Here is an 18,293-nt window from a genome sequence, read left to right on the forward strand (position 1 = left end):
ATGGGTAATTCATTTTTAAGACTTGATTAACTGATAAATATATTAATTGTGTGACTTTGTATGCAGAGCGGGTTGGGGGTTGATTGGGGAATAGGGTGGGAAGTAATTTAGTTTTATTAAATAATTATTAATTTGATTTGATTGGTATTTACAAATAATTAATAGGTAATTTATCATTAATTGATTATTTAATTAAAAGCATTAATTAATTGATAAGTATGTTATTTTTAACCCCTACGCCAATCAATGCTTTCCCTACTGTTGCACTCTCTGGAGTGGGAATAGTAATTTTTACCCCTACGCTATCCAACACTTTCCCTACTATTACACTCTCTGGAGTTGGAATAGTAATTTTTACCCTTTAGCTATCCAACACTTTCCCTACTTTGTGGAAATTGTAATTTGTATCCCTATATAAGGGGGATTGGCTATTTTAATGAGAGAGGATCATTTGTGGGCACAAGAGATAGTGGAAACCAATAGTGAGAATGTGCAATGTATTAAACTGTCTCTGAAAGCCTACAATTTGACCCCAATTAGAATAATGTTGCTTTTCAATGTATACGCCCCTCCAGGAAAAAAGCACGACACCGTATATGACGATACCCTGCAAATTATTATACAAATAATAGAAGCCCATATGTTTCCACCCTATATAATTATGGGTGATTTCAACGGGAAAATTTCCAATTCAGAAATAAAAAAGTGGGGAAAAATTTTGGAAGAGGAAAGCCTGGAACCTTTAATCCCTCAATTCCCCAGTGATATTCGATCTAACAAAAGAGGGAAAACACTGTTAACAGTACTGCTTTCCATAAATGGAACAATTCTTAATGGGAATGTGGAAGGCGATATCCCGGCATCGTATACAAGACAGGGAAACGGGAGACCATCTATAATAGATTATATCATCTGTGGCAAAGACCAGTTTGAAACCATGTCCCATCTCTGCTCCAATTTCACTATAGATAGCGATCATGCCGTCATGCAACTTAGAACCAGTTGGTCGGTTCCGTCCGCAGAAGAAGGTCTGATGACCCTCGATAGAAAGGAAACTCTGGTAAACAGTGATCAGAGACGTATCTTTTGGAATCCATCCTCTTTGAGTAAAATGACACATCTGGTCGAGCATCAACATTTCTTAAGGAATCAATATTCTGAAGATCCTATAGAAAATTTTGAGACCATGCTCATTGAACTTAAGGAGGCATTAACTGAAATGAATTCTCAAAAAATTAATACTAACCCAAAAAGAAAAAATAACAACAAAACAGGGAACTCACTGATAAAGAAAACCCTAAACAAATTGATACGTGCTCAATATTTATACCCCTCACCTACTAAAAAGAAGGAAATAAACAAATTGAAAAATCAATTAAGAAGAAAAAAAACAAGTGAGAGAAAAACCCTTCAAGATCGTAACTGGGTTGAATTACAAACTGCTGCCAAAGAGCCAAACCAGAGAACCTATTGGTCCATAATAGCCAAAATATCGGGGACAAAAAAGAAATTACAAGCAGTACCTGTTCCTCCGAAAGAGTGGGAAATCTACTTGGCAGAACTTTACAAAAAAAATGTGGACAAATTACAAGCAAACTGTACAGATAAAGTAAAGGAAAATGTTAAGGAAAAGGTAATCCCGAAAACAACAACTATAATGGTAGAAACACACATCCGGAGGGCAAGAAGTACAGGAGCCTTTGGACCCGATCAAATTCCTATAAAGGCCCTGCAGACAAATTCTAAGGAATGGAGCCTTTTACTAACCCCACTTTTTAACTATATTTTTTCCACTGGTCAAGTACCCAAGTCATGGCAAGGGAGTACTATTATCCCTATTCACAAAAAAGGTTGCAAAACGGTTGCAGGAAATTATCGCCAAATAGCGCTGAAGGACGCTACCGGGAAAATCTTCGCAGCAGAGGTACTATTGCAATTAAAAAACTGGGCCTTCTCGATGGGTTTGATACCCATGTTCCAGGCAGGCTTCAGACCCAAACATTCTGTTACGGATAACATTGCAATTATTCAGTTTTTTCTGGACAAATATGTCACACGAAGAAAACAGACGGTCTACATGGCTTTTATAGATTACTCGACCGCATTCGATCGTGTGGATCGTCCTACATTGTGGAAAAAATTGAGGAGTTTGGGAATCAATGAACATTTGCTACAGGTAATAATAAGCCTCCATACAACTACATGGTGTCGAGTCCAAATGGGGGGCGAAAAAGGATTAACGAAAGTAATATATACTGAAAATGGCCTTAAACAGGGTTGTCTACTAGCTCCCATGTTGTTCTCGTTATATCTAAATGATCTGCCAAATCAATTACAAAAGGGCTTAAGCCTGCCCCCAAAAATTAACCAACAAAGAGTTCATTTGTTGCTTTATGCGGACGATATAGTCTTGTTCGATCTCACACCATTTGGTCTGCAAAAATCTCTAGATATTCTGTTCAAATATTCAAATGACAATTTTTTAATCCCGAACGTAAGAAAAACCAAAGTTGTAGCCTTTTCTGGGAGGAAGAAAAGTGCCAAATATAATTGGAGGCTAGGAGATGAAAAGGTCGATGAAGAAAAAGAATATATTTACCTTGGCAGGATTCTTTCCAAGAATCTAACAAATACAAAGCATATTGAGAAGCTAACGAAAAAATCTGATTTACATGCAGGAGCACTTTCAAGACTATATAATGCCACGGGGAGCAGGCATTTTTCCTCATTAATAAAAATATACAAAGTGAAAATACCTGCAGTCCTGTCATATGCCACAGAATATATTCCCATTCAACAATGGGGCTTCATGGACCGTCAAGAGGGAAAAATCTTGAAAAAAATTATGAAGGTCCCAATTTCAACACCAGTTCAGGTTCTACGGCTGGAATTCGGAATTACCAGTGCTTTTGCCACTGCTGTGGCAAACATAATTAGATGGGCTTACAATCTCCTTCATGCAACGGAGGGTACTCTTAGATTTCTGTTACAAAAAGAGACTTTTGGCACAGATGTAATTAAGCAAACTTTCTTAGTGAACATGTCTGTGGCGTTCCAAATGGCTGAAATTTCTACAGATATCTTGCAGACTTGGTCCGTGTCACAACTAAAACTCTTTCTCAAATGTTTTACTCCCAGGTTGAGTTATGATTTGGACTATGCTCACAACTATAGGCTAAAAATATTCAAGCCATTTACTACACTTATAGAGTATAAACATATACAGCCTTATATTTCTTTTTGTCTTTCTCATAATGCAAGGAGGGTAATTTTCATGTGTCGAACTGGGATTTTACCCGTACAATCTTATAAAGCAAAATGGTCACCTGGAGAACTCTCCCATCTATGTTTGTTATGTCAAGGGGGTGAACAGACTGTGGAGCACTTACTGTTCATTTGCCCCAACTTTAAAGTAGTAGCAGCTCGCGCTCATTATATTACACCGATATACAGATCCTGCAGGCTAACAAAGGAAAAAGAAATATTAACAGCGGGCATAAATCCTCCGAACGAATTTGTATGCTATAATTTGTACAAATTTTTTAAATCCATGTTAGCTTTATATTAATTTGTGATGTACTTATCTTTTGTTAATTCTTTTCTTATTTTTTGTTATATTTGTGGTCCTCGGTTGAGTACCTACACAAATAAAATCTTTTTGACTTTTTTTTTTTTTTTGTATCCCTATACTATCCAGAACTTTCCCCACTGTTGCGTTCACTGGAGTGGGAAAATAATTTTTACCCCCACGCTATCCAACACTTTGCCTACTGTTGCACTCTCTGGAGTTAAAAATAGCAATTATAACCCCTACGCTATCCAACACTTTCCCTATTGTTGCACTCACTGGAGTGGGAATAGTTTTTTTACCCTTTAGCTATCCAACACTTTCCCTACTGTTGCACTCTCTGGAGTGGACATTGTAATTTGTATCCCTACACTAGCCAACACTTTCCCCACTGTTGCAGTCACTGGAGTGTGAATAGTAATTTTTACCCCAACGCTATCTAACACTCTCCCTACTGTTGCACTCACTGGAGTGGGAATAGTACACTTTCCAACACTTTCCCTATTGTTGGTCTCTCTTTGGAGTGGGAATTGCAATTTTAACCCCTATGCTATCCACCACTTTCCCTGCTGTTGCAATAATTGGAGTGGGAATAATAATTTTAACCTCTTTTTTATCCAGCACTTTCCCTACTGTTGTACTCACTGGAGTGGCAAGAGTAATTTTAAACCCCTACGGTATCCAACACTTTCCCTACTGTTGCACTATTATTATATCGCCCATAGGATCCAAAAATGGGTTCTTAGATACAGTGGGGTCCTTAATTGAAGAAGGGCTATGTTTAGAATCCTACTCAGTGTTGGTGGATTTAAATTTTCATTTAGAAAACACCAGTAATCCTGACACTATTCAGTTGGAACAAATCATGGGTGTAGGAGGCTTCAAACAATTGGTGAAGACCCCCACCCATGAGAAAGGTCATACATTGGATGGCATATACTCGAACAACAGTGACCTAGTGAATATTTCAGTTCTCCCGGTTTGGTGGTCTGACCACTGCGTTATCCAGTTTGAATTGAATAACTATTTGGCTCATTAAATTAGCACCAAACAGACCCAAGAGATTGTTACAAGAGCCTGGGGAAAATTAAATGTTATGACATTTGAAAACTCTCTCATAAGTTCACTGACTCGTCTCCCTCCAGATGTGGAAGAGGCCACTGAGGTATACAACAAATGGCTAACTAAGGCCAGTGATTTGCTAGCCCCTAGGAAGAAATGGATCCCCAAATGAGCTTCACCTGCCGCTCCTTGGTATTCGGATGAACTTAAAGTAAAAAAATTGGCTTGTAAGCAATCAGAGAGGACATGGCGCAAACACTATGATGAAGCAGACAAGGAAAGATACAAAATCTGTATTACAGGCTATAAGCATTCACTTTTAGAAGCAAAAATGCAAATTGCACTGGCTAAATCTAACTATAAAGAGCTTTTTAAAACTATTATCAAGCTATCCACCCCGAACACCTCTAAAATTCAAGACCAACCTGAATTCTGCAATAAAATCGCGGACCTCTTTAGACTAAAAATTGAAATTATATTTTCTTCATTTACTAATATGATTTAAAAAAAATCAGGCTAGTCCCAATAGGAAGAAAGTGGGAGAGTCCGACCCTTCACTGTAATTTAATCGTTTTACTCCTTTGGAGAGGTCAGGCACGCTTAAAGCACTGAATACGATTAAATCAGGAGCGCCCAGTGACTCTTGTCCAGCACGGATCGTCAAATAAATCCCTGAAACTATAGGAACATCACTGACCCCGTTGTTGAATGCCATTTTGTCTTCAGGCATATTTCCCAATTTGTGGAAAAAAGCTTCTGTTCTTCCTGTATTGAAAAAGAAAACCTCGGATACTAAAGATCCTAATAGTTGTAGACCGATCTTTAGGCTTCCCTTTCCGGCCAAGATACTGGAAAAGCTAATGAACAACCAACTCAGTGCCTTTTTTCATCTTAATAATTCTCTGGACTTATCACAATATGGGTTCAGAGCTTATCACAGTACTGAGTTGGCTCTGTTAAAATCTATGGAGGAAATCAGAGAGGCCGTGGATAGAGGAAGAAATGCTGTACTTATCTTATTGGATCTATCCGCTGCCTTTGACACGGTCCCTTATGAAATATTGATGGACCCGTTGTCAGAAATTGGTTTAAAGGGGTCGGCGTGGAAACTGTTACAATCGCTCCTATCAAATAGGTCCCAGACTGTCGACCTGGACGGCAATACCTCAGAACCCTTTTAACTCCCTTGCGGGGTGCCGCAGGGCTCGTCGCTTAGCCCCACGTTATTTAATATATATGTGGCACCATTGGCTGGAGTCATTATGTCCTTTGGCCTCCAGCTCACCTCTTATGCAGACGACACACAAATTGTGTTATCGCTGACAGAGGGAGCTGAGGAAGAGGCCGGGGATCACTTTCATGATTGTATGAGCGCCATCCCAATCTGGATATCCTCCAATTGTCTAAAACTAAAATCTTCCAAGACTCAGGTCCTGAAATTTGGCAACAGTCCGCAGGTATGGACCAGAGTGGTGGTCAGAGGTCCTTGGCATATGCCCAGAACCTTCAAGAAAATCCAAAGATTTGGGAGTCTTGGTGGACAATAAACTTACTATGGGAGACCAAGTAAGTATGGTGACCTCAGCCTGTTTTATGGTTCTCAGAATAATTTGGAAGATCAAGATCTTCCTTACTGAGAGCAAACTTAGGACAGTAGTGACGGCCCTCATAATGTCGCATAATAGCCTTTATCTCAATGTTCAAAAACAACATTTGAACAGGCTTCAACGGGTCCAGAATGCAGCGGCGAAAATGTTGTCTGAAACACCTAAGTTTGTCTCTGTCAAGAGCGAACTGAAAAAACTGCATTGGCTTCCAGTAAAGCTAAGAACACGTTTCAAGGCTTTGCGTATTGTTTTCAAGGCAGTTAATGGAATAGGTCCCGAGGTTCTTAGACATATACTTCAATGGTATGTTCCAGGTAGGAAGTTAAGATCAACAGGAGCTAAACAAGTGCAAGTTGCCTTCTTTAAAAAAGTAAATTGGGGAGGTAGAGGCTTTATTTTCTGTGCTTCTAGAGCTTGGAATGAGCTACCTTTTCTGCTTAGGAATGCCCCTGATTTTCTTTCCTTCCGTAAGGGCTTGAAGACATAGCTCTTTTCTCAGTAGCACATAATCAGCCTTGCCAGGTAACCATGCACTTAGCGCCAGGACACCTCAGGGTAACCGTGCGCTCTATAAGTATAAATAACATAACATAACACTCTCTGGAGTGGGACTACTAATATTTACCCCTACGACACCCAACACTTTTCCTACTGTTGCACTCACTGGAGTGGGAATAGTAATTTTCACCCCTACGCTATCCAATACTTTCCCTACTGTTGCACTCTGGAGTTCGAATAGTAATGTTATTCCCTCCCTTATCCAATATTTTTCTGTATTCTTTTATTTAATGTTGAGTATAATTTATTTTAAAAAGTTTCAAAATATTGTTTTTTTTAAATTTGCTAAATATGTTTTTATGTATATTATTTTTTATGTGTATATATGTATTTATAATTTATAAAATGTTTTAGCAATTTTTTTAAGTTATTTAAATATGTATTTACGAATATTATTAAGTAAGTACATATATTATATTTATATGTATATATTTATTTTAACATTATGGGGTCGATTCCGATTCGGGAAACAAATCTGTACGACGATTCTAATTTGTAGCCATTTCCTTATGAATCGACAAATCTGTCCGAATCGCGTAGTACGATCCGTAGTAAAGAAATACGTCTGAATCGTTGCGAACCATACGGAAAGTAAGGAAAAATCCATACGATATGGACCCTGAAAGTGAACCGTACGAATCATAAACATGCCGCACGACCCGACAAGTACGATTCGGACCGGGGAATAAGTACCCGATTTGAACTGAAAACGTTGCATATGAGCAATTCGCACTGAGAGCCACACAATCACATAGGGTACGGTTCATAGGGGTACGGGTTGTACACCCCATGATCGTAGGGGTATGGTTTGTACACCCAATGATCGTAGGGGTACGGTTTGTGCACCTACGATCATGAGGTGTACGAACCGTACCCCATGATCATACGTGTACGAACCGTACACCTATGATCATGAGGTGTATGAACCGTACCCCATGATCGTAGGTGTACGAACCGTACCCCTACGATCATGGGGTGTACCAACAGTACCCCATGAACGTAGGTGTATGAACCGTACCCCTAAGATCATGGGGTATACAAACCGTACCGCGGGTCTGTTTTGCACGCATTTCGAGTTGAATTCGGCTTTTCCGGATGTTTTGAGCTCTCGTAAAAAAAGAGTCGTACGGAGTGTTGACTGAACGAATCGTACTTGCTGGGTCGGAAAATGATGCTTCGATCCGTACGGACATCGCGTACTGCGCGTTCCGAAAGCAATTCGTACGGATTATTGAGTCGTACGGGCTTTGATACGATTCGGACGGAGAACTGCTTTGGGTACGCATTGTACTACATCGTACGTACGGGGACGTTCGAGGATACGATTTGAATGGGAAAAATGCTCTTTACGGCTATTCGTACAGGATTTTACCGAATCGGAATCTGCCCCTATATGTATTAGTTATGATTTAAAAAATTTTAAAAATATTTTTTACTACGTTTCTTTTAATTATATGTATTATTTACCTTAATTTGCTTTTTTTAACATTAAAAAAGCCAATATTTTTAACAATATTTTAGACATCAATATTTTTTGAGCATATTTTTGTACTTCCCATTATGTAGATAGGATGTCGATATTCTTGACTTCGATATTTTTGTACCTCAATATTGTGGTACTCAATATTTTGTCAGTGATTTGGGTGGGAGTGTCTTGGCATGTATGGGCCTGTTCATGGTTGTAAAGAGCCCAAAACATCAGGATTTCATCTTTCTTCAGAGAAGGAGCTCAACTGATGTGAAGCAATGGTCTTGGTCCTCAGGAGACATCTTTGGGGTCAGGAACTCACTCCTGCAGAGGCCATCAGGGATCAGGCAGGTCCATTTGCAAGACCAGGCAGGTCCAGTTCCGCAGTTCTGCTAGACAGTTGCAGGGAGGCTTCTGGCGCTTTTTGTGTCCCTGAAGCTCAGACGGAGGTCAGCTGAACTAACCCTTAGAGTAACTTAGGTAAGCCTGAGACAAAGGAAGTAGGTCCAGGATTCGTTCTCGGAGAGCAAGGCAGTCCTCAAGCAGCAGGGCAGATCTCTGGGGGCAGCTGGGCATTCCTCAGTTGTCAAGACAATCCTTCTTCCGGAGTGTCTACAGATCCAGGAGTGTACTCATGAGTGGCTCTGGCTGTCAAATATTTATACCTGGTGCCAGCCTTGAAGTGAGGGGATTCATTATACTACCCCACATTTGGTTCTGGAAAGGTATTTCCCCCGCTAAGGCTCCAAGAACTCTGGGGTGGCAAAAGACAGGGCAGGCCTTGTGTCAGATTCCTTTGTGTGTGTGAGGCAGGGTCCTTTGAAGTGAAAATGGGCTGGGTGCAGCTCCTCCGAGTCATCCTGTCTTGATGGCCCACCTTGCCCACACCTAAGCCCCCTTTGTGTCACTGTCTGAAGGGTCATTTGTAGTCATGTGACCCTGGACATTGAAAGAAGGCATATGTGGTTAGAAAAAGAAAACTTTTTGCTGCGGCAACACATGATGGACAGAATGTTGAATACATAGAACATTCACCCCTAGTCAAAAGATCTGGGTTACATCACCTGTTTTTTTGCTCACTACACAACCCCAGTTATGACCCAACCATGTGCAAATCAGTCTTGACCCTGTTCTTCATAGAAACAGTCCAGCCTGAAATGCAAAGCCGGTTCCTATCTGGACCGTAAACTTCAGCCAGGAAGTGTTGGGAGCAATTTTGGGACACAGGCTCAGCCTGGTCCCAAACAACCACATACAAAAGTCAAGGGGGAAGGGTAGCAATACCCTGATCTCCTAGGCTGGTGGTGTAGTCCGCCAGGGGCCCACCAGGGACAAACAAAGTTCTAAAAAAGGTAAAAATCATGAAGATTCATGAATCCCCACAAAAATTTAAAAAAACAAGTGCGATCTCCCGCACTTGTTTACAGGTTATCCCCTGTGTAGGCCAGGTCCCAAGGGGAATGCCTAAAAAATAGGAAGGCTGCACATGCGGCCCCTCTCCTGAAGCTATGAATAACCCTGGGGACCACCACCTCCTCAAGGCTTTATTAAGAAAATTTGAGGGAGGGCGCGCAGACCCTCTCCTATGTATCATTATAGTTCTGAGCACACCACATCTCTGGGGCTTTTCTTTATAAATGGAGAGGGGCAGTGCCGAAACCCTCCTCAGGCTCATTAAGCCCCAGGGACCACAACCTCCCTGGAACTTAATACAAAAATTGAAGTGGGGCCGTGCAGACCCCCTCCTGTGGCTTTTAAGAGCACCGGGAAAACCACTTACTGGGACTAAGTGAGCGCTGAGGACTGCCACCCTCAAGGAAGGCTCTCTATCTCACAAGGTGGCCACCTTGGGAAGTTAGAGGTTTGCTTTAGCTTGGCGCGAGCTTTTGACAGCTCCCACCAAGCGAGAGCAAACAGTCACTCCCCTTCCAGTGGGCGGGAGCAGGAAAACTGCTCCTGCTTGCTGGGAGTGACAGTGGGCAGGAAAACAGTTGAAACCAAGTGCCCTTCTCCAAGGTTTTCCATTTAAATCACTGCTCGCACCATCCGCTTACCAGCAAGCCTCTGGCCCCGCCCTCTGTCCCAACCCCCTGGGTATAGGAGCACTGGACAAAGCAACAATAACAAATGCTCACATTTGTCAGTTTGAGGAGAAATAATGAATAAATAGGAATGGCATGGGCATCACTTAATCTCGATACACATAAAAACAAAAACAAAATGATCTTACCTTGTGTAATGTAACTAGTGCTTTTGTAATGCTCTTTAATGTCTTCAGGTTTCTTAAGTACACATTATATAAAGAAAAAATGTCTCACAGTCCCTGGTGAGCTTCCATGAAAGGGCTTTTAAATTAGAGCTTTGGCAGGAGGAGGGTGATAGGAAGAGGCAGTGGGGCGGGCATGCAGCAACACGGGAGGAAGTAGGAGGGATGAATGCTCCACCAATGAGTCAGGTAGAGGGGAAATAATGAATAACCATGGATGACGTTTGCATCACTTAATCTTCGTGCACCTAAAAATAAAAATCAACATGACTCAGTGTAATGTAACTGATGCTTTTGCAGAGCGCTTCAATACATTTTGGTCAGCCAAGATCGCGCTCTACAAAAATGCCCCCAAAAATGAATCTGCCCTTGTGTAATGTAACTAGCGCTCATATAAAGCACTGCAACTGTGGAATTTTAGTTTGCGATCTGAACATCATCTGCGCCAGCTTGTCACCTATGCACTACGCGCACGGCAGCCATTCTAGGTCACCTATGTATTACGTGCACGGCAGCCATTTTAGATATCATGGTCTCCCTGTCCACGACCGATCGCCAGCGCGCCCCTCTGACCCAGCAAGCATCCTCCGCGCACCCTGGCTCCCCCCTCCCTCCTCCTTATGAGCATGACCCATCTGCATGACCCTGTCCTTGGGAGTCACGCTAGCGCCTGACCAACACCTCCTCTCTTCCCATGAATGCCCCTCTGTTGATAAACCTCCCCTCTGCGCTGGATTGTCCACGCAGCATGAATACCACTCCATTGATGGCCCCTCACCCGGTGTCCGACTGTCCACACAGGTCCGAGGCCATTGCCTAAGCCGAGAGATACCATTTACTGCCCTTATTGTATGAGGTCGCTCTCCTTCAAAGGACCCTCTATTGATCCAGGCCTCCCCACCCCCTGTGACATGATCAGGCGCACACATCCTAAGACTCGACGAAACACTCAGCTGCGTGATGACCCTCTCTCTTATCAGCAGGTTGAGGACCTCCATTGTGAAGGTATATGGGGGTGGGATTAACACGAGGATTACGGGGGTGTCTTTTCCCATGCCTTACAAAGTTGTGATTGTAATAAAGGAAGGTCACATGCCATAAACCAGTGTATAAGAGGCCAGGCCTCTGAGTGGCTGTTAGAGCACCTCGAGACGATACCTTGTTGTCTGATCTGATGTGTTCTGCTCCGTCGGAATAAACTTCTGTTTCCTGCCTTCTGGTCTCCGGCGCCTGCCTCATTGCTTGGTAATTTGAATGGTACAAGGGCGGTTAGCGCCGGGCAAATCTTGAGAAAGGTCCTAGCCCTACCTTTTTCCACAATTGGCGTCCCAAAGCGTGGGGCCCATCAGCGACACGTGGATCCAGTGGGAGAGGTCCCGATGACAGAGTGAACGACTGCAACGATCGGGAAGAGCTCATGTCCGATAGACCCTCGTCTGACAGCCGATCATCCGACCTTCACTAGTTCTGAACAGACCTCTCTCGAGTGATCTACGGTCCTGACTGGGAACCATCAGGAGTGCCGCGAACATCACGAAGGAGAGAGGACGATCGGGCGCTGGATCCAGAGGACAGGAAACCGTCCATGCGGTCCGGGTAAGGTCGTGTAAACACGACGAATTGAGGAAAATTGTTTTGTTTGGATAATACTAGTATTACGCTTTGTTGAAACCTCTGGAGATTCGCTGTCTGCAAACGGGGAAAAACAAACAGGCTCTCTCTTTGCAAACAGTGAAGGATAGGTAACGCGGACTTTTGTCCCTATTGTAATCCGTCGTGACTATCTTCCTCCCCCACTGTTTCCCGAACTGTCGTTCGTGGATTATTGTCTGGAGATTCTTTTTCTGCAAACAGGGAAGAACAAGGTCTCTCTTTGCAGGTAGAGAAAGAGTGGGTAACGATAACTTTTCGTGCCCACTTATTCTCCCCACTGAATTGTTTGATTGGCCGATTATTCGGTATTGGTTCGTTTGAGGTATTCACCGCCGGCAAACAACGGAGAATAGAAATATTCTGTCTAGTCTTTGCCCGCCGTGATAAGATAGGTAGTGCAGACTTTTGTCCCCGGTGTAAACCGTCATGCCTATCTTCTCCCCACTGGTTGGTAGCCTGTTTAGCCCGGACCGCTTATTAGAGATGAACCATCCAGCTCCACTGGAGGGCACCCCTAATAAGGACATGTTCACTAAGTATGGACTAGTCGCTATAGCTTACACTAAACTATGGCATAAATATACGAAAAAGAACCCTGAAAGTCAGTGGCCACTGATAGGTTCCTTTAGTGAAAATAAAATAAAAACATTAGAAATAGCGCTCCAGAAGAATAAGACCACGCCCACTATGCTCGACAGTATCGGCATGTGGCGCAAAGAAACGGAACAACGAAAGAAAAGAGAAGAAGCAAAAATAGGGAAAGAACTACGAAAGGCAGCCCACCTAGCCGCTAAGCAACTAGAAGAAGAAATAAAAGAAAGAAAAGAAGCTACACAAAACCAAGAATCAGGGTCAACAGGCCAATGTCCTGTTAGGACCCCCTCTGCGCTCTACCCTGAACTACCCTCCAAACAACGGACAAACGATGAGCTATTGCTAGGTCCACCGATCATCTACATGCCCCCTCCATATGCTCCCAGCCAACAAAACTTGCAAGCCCCGAGTGTGAGTGAAAGTGGCCCTAGTGCTAGTGCACCGGCCCTCATGGCCTCCGCACCAGCCACATTAACAACTTCGTTAGACGACCCCGAGGCTAGCAAACAATCATCCGCCAGGTTAAGTAGGTTAAGCAAAGATGAGCGGGATGGGATCAACGAAATAGCAAAGACATTGGTAGAACGAAGGGAGAGCGAAGAATACACAATGAGTGTATATAATTCACATGCCGACAGCCATAGACGGCATTTCATTTTGCGGTTCAGCTACCACACCCTGAACGCGTATGAAGATAGGTATCAGAGTAAGGGTCCCGCTAAACTCACAACACTGTATAGAAAGATTGATGTTGGAGATGGGACTGAACGTGAGGCGACGGAGCTCTTCATGCAAATGCTTGAGGTCTTCCGCCACCTCGCGGAACAGAAACCAGAAACCAAGGTTACGGTCCCTGAAACAACCTCGGCAGAGGTAGCCAATACTATGATGCCTATCAGAGAAGCGGCTCCTTACTGGATCCCACCACGGGGCCAGGGAACGAGCGATGATGTTAATAGTGAAAATGCAAAGGGGAGGGTTGTGTACAATTGGGTTTACCAACCATGGGACCGACAAGACATCCTAACCTTCAAGCAAACCTTGCCCGACTTAAGGAAGAACCCGACGGCATTTTATACCGAATTAGGCACAGCCTTGGGTTCGACAATAATGACTTTAGCAGATATTGACTTGTTCTTTGGGTTATGCCTGCCAGCTGATGTGTGGAAGCAAATTCGGAAGGTCGACCACACGGATCTGTTTGGACATACCTGGGACCAACTCGGTAAACTAGATAGACAGCGAGAGCCGGGGAGTAAACCAGTGAAGGACATACTGGAACTCCCAGACAAACTAGTCCAGAAGTTAAAAACCCTGGTCCCGGAAAGGAAAGTAGACTGGTCGATAGTCACGGCCTGTCGACAGAAACCCCAGGAGGATGTGTCAGAATACTTCTCCCGATTCGAGACCGTGTTCTCCGACTACAGTGGCCAAGATATGACCACCGCAACCGGACAGCACCTGTTTGTGCAAAATTACGTAAAGGGACTAACACAGGAGGTCTCCCAAAAACTACAGACGAGTGAGAGTAGTTGGGGGGCCTCCAAACCCGCAGCTATCCTTCAGATGGCTCAGTATTACGAGCACCAAAAGAATGAGAATGATAGGGCATCCGAGAAAAAGAAGAAAGATTTGAAGGAAAGGGTAATGATAGCCCAGATACAGGGTATAGCGCTAGGACGGGAACACCAAAGGGGGAACTACCAATCAACTACCCCCAGAGATCTACCCCCTAAAGATCACACCCCCGCACCCCACACTGGACGTAGAGACGTTAGCAATGACCAATGCGCCTTCTGCAAAGGGCTCGGTCATTGGAAATTTCAGTGTCCAGTTCTGATAGAAATGAACAGAAATAGGGAGTCCAGGGATGTGGCGGGTGGTCCGAGGAATAGAATACAGGGACGAGGGAGCCCCAACGACACCAATAATGACAGATCAGGAAGACTGAACACATTTGACCGTCCCCGACAGAACCAATATCAGCTATCTGAAGGTGAACATGCCCCCGACTTTGCATAGGACTGCCAGGGGCAAGGGAGGGATCCAGTCGAGCTCTGTGTTGACCAGCAAGGTCCTTATGTCACCGCTAAGGTCTTGGGTACAGAGTCTCCATTCTTGGTAGACACTGGGGCGACACGTAGTGTGTTATCAAAACGACTGATTCCAAGGGCACCCTTGTCTGGCTCACACATAACGTCGATAGGTTTCGATGGGACGCCCTCCACTAACCCCCTGTCCGTACCTATTACCTTTGACCTAGGAAACAACACCACTGACGCGACATTTCTACTCTCCTCCAACTCCCCTGACGCCATTATGGGTATTGACTTACTGAAACATTTTCGAGCTACCATTAGGTGTTCCCCAGATGGAATACGAGTCATCCTGTACGACAACCCAGACATGCCCAGACCCCGTCCCCCACGACACATGTGCTCTATAACTGACGCTGACCTATCCCTGCTTGACACCCTACCTTCGTACCTGTGGGCCAAAAATGACTCTGATGTGGGGCGAATGATGATTGATCCTATTCACATAACTGTACGACAGGACGCTATGCTCCCGAAACTCCCGCAATATCGGATATCGCCAGAGGGTGAGAAGGCACTGGTAGCGATCATTCAGTCTCTGGTAGACGCAGGAGTGGTTGAAGAAGTGGTTAGCAACGTCTGCAACAGCCCAATTCTACCTATTGTTAAGAAGCAAGGTGAAGGAGATGAGAAAGCGTACCGCTTCATCATCGACTTGCGAGAGATTAACAAAGTGGTTGTACCCCAATATCCTGTGGTCTCTGATATCACCACCATTCTGACCCTCATCCCGTCCACTGCCACCACCTTCTCTGTTATCGACCTTAAAAACGCGTTTTTCTCTATCCCCATCCATCCAGACAGCCGTTACCTCTTCGGCTTCACTCTAAAATCCCGCTCGTACCGATTCTGTAGAGCTCCCCAGGGGTACACTGAAAGTCCCAGCATTTACAGCCAGGCCCTCAAAAGACAGCTGGATGCCTTCCAGCTTCCCGAGGGAGTGGTGTTGATCCAATATGTCGATGATATCCTTTTGGCGGCCGACACCACCCCCCTTGCAACGACAGCCACCGTTCAACTCCTACACTTTCTTGCAGAAAATGGCCATAAAGTCTCCAAAAAGAAGTTACAGTTCTGTCAGCCACAGGTGACTTACCTAGGCCATCTTCTGTCCAAAGAAGGGAGGAAACTTACACCCGACCGAATCCAAACCATCCTAGATACCCCCATCCCGAAAACACAAAAGCAGGTCCGCTCTTTGGTTGGCCTAACATCTTTTTGCAGACAGTGGTTGCCTAATTACAGCCTCATTGTGAAACCATTACTTGCCCTACTGACCAAAGATGCCCCCTCCCCGCTTCCTTGGACCGCTGAGTGTCAAGCCTCCTTTAAGGAATTACGGGATGCACTCTGTTCAGCGCCTGTCCTAGGAACTCCGGATTACTCCAAACCCTTCTCCCTCTTCACCCACGAAAGGGAGGGATGCGCATTGTCTGTCCTAACTCAATCAATTGGTCCTAAGCAGCGCCCTTGTGCCTACTTCTCCGCCACTCTTGATCCTGTAGCCAGAGCTTTGCCTGCCTGCCTTCGAGCAGTAGCCGCCGCTGCTGTCTCTATCCGTCAGAGCGAGGGAATTGTACTTTCCAACACTCTCACAGTGCTAGTACCCCATGCAGTTGACACCCTCTTGAACCAGACCAAAACCCAGCACCTGACTAGCGCCCGGCTGACAGGGTATGAACTGACGCTACTTGCACCCCACATCACGCTAAAGAGATGCACGACTTTGAATCCTGCCACATTGTTACCCCTGCCTGAAAATGACCCCGGCATTCCCCCCATCCACGACTGTGTGATCCTCACGGACGAACAAACTAGGAGTAGGGTTGACCTCCGAGACACTGCATTCCCCGACCCCGATGGAGAGCTATGGGTAGACGGCTCTTGCATCAAACTCCCAGACGGCACCACCTCAGCTGCCTATGCAGTAACGACAGCCCGAACAGTAGTTGAGACAGCTTGCATCACACAACGATCTGCCCAAGCAGCAGAGCTGATAGCCCTCACCCGAGCATGCATCATAGCCGCAGGGACCACCACGAACGTATATACGGACAGCCAGTATGCCTTCGGAGTGGTCCACCATTTTGGGCTCTTGTGGAGAGAGAGGGGATTCCTGACGTCCCACGGCACCCCGATCCTCCACGGAGATCTAGTCTCCGCTCTGATTGAAGCAGTTCTCCTCCCCAAACGATTAGCGGTGATTAAATGTCAGGCACACAAAAAGGTGACAGACTTAGTTGGACAAGGGAATGCACTGGCCGACATCACTGCACGAACCACAGCCGAGAATAGGACAGCGACACACATGTACGTGACCAGGTCACAAGCAGAAACATGGAGTGACACAAGGATAATGATCAGGGACATTCAATCGGCCAGCACCCCTCACGAGCTGACTAAGTGGGCAGGGGTGGGTTTGAAGGATGAGGAAGGCTGTTGGCGAACGAAGGATGCAAGCAAATGGATGCTGCCCGACTCATATCTGATTCCCATACTGACCATGGCTCACTCCCCCGCACACATAGGATCTGCACCCATGATTGAACTCATTTCCAAAGTCTGGCATAACGACAAAATCCCTGATTCAGCCAGACGCCTAGTTCGACAATGCCTTATCTGTCTGCAACACAACCCCGGGAAAGGGACTGTAGTGCCCCGGGGAGGGTTTGGGACCCCCAATCACCCCTTTGAGGTCCTTCAGATGGATTATATCCAACTAGAGAGATGCCAAAACCTGAAGTATGTACTAGTCATCGTATGTGCCTTCAGCAAATGGGTAGAAGCCTATCCAACCCGTGACAACACTGCCATGACTACTGCCAAAGTACTACTGAAGGAATTCTTCCCTCGCTATGGCCTTTGCCGAATTTTATGGAGCGACAATGGCCCCCACTTCATAGCTGAGGTTATCCAACTAATCCTGAAGGGGTTGGGGGTGAAGCAACGATTCCATGCGGTCTTCCACCCCCAATCCGCTGGTCTAGTGGAACGCCACAATGCCACACTCAAGCTGAAACTGGCAAAAATAGTGGCCACCACTGGACTTAACTGGCCGGATGCCCTCCCACTGGCTTTGTTATCAATGCGCTCCACTCCCACCAAGCACCATTTGACCCCCTACGAGGTCGTGTTCGGGCGGCCAATGAATCTCTGGACTGCTCCCAAACCGACCTCCATTCATGACGTCCCAGACGTCCTACTATCTGATTATTTGTGCAAGTTAACTAAAACGTTGTCTGTCATTCATCAACAGGTGCAGCAGGCCATCCCCGATGCTTCCAGGGGCCCCGGTCACGACATCCAACCGGGAGATTTCGTATTGATACGAAATTTCCAGCGAACCAAGAGTCTGGAGCCTCGGTGGACGGGCCCCTGGCAAGTGCTGATCACCACCCGAACGGCACTCCGAGTGGAGGGG

This window comes from Lissotriton vulgaris, chromosome 3_1, assembly GCF_964263255.1.
Source record: "Lissotriton vulgaris chromosome 3_1, aLisVul1.2, whole genome shotgun sequence".
NCBI lineage: Eukaryota > Metazoa > Chordata > Amphibia > Caudata > Salamandridae > Lissotriton > Lissotriton vulgaris.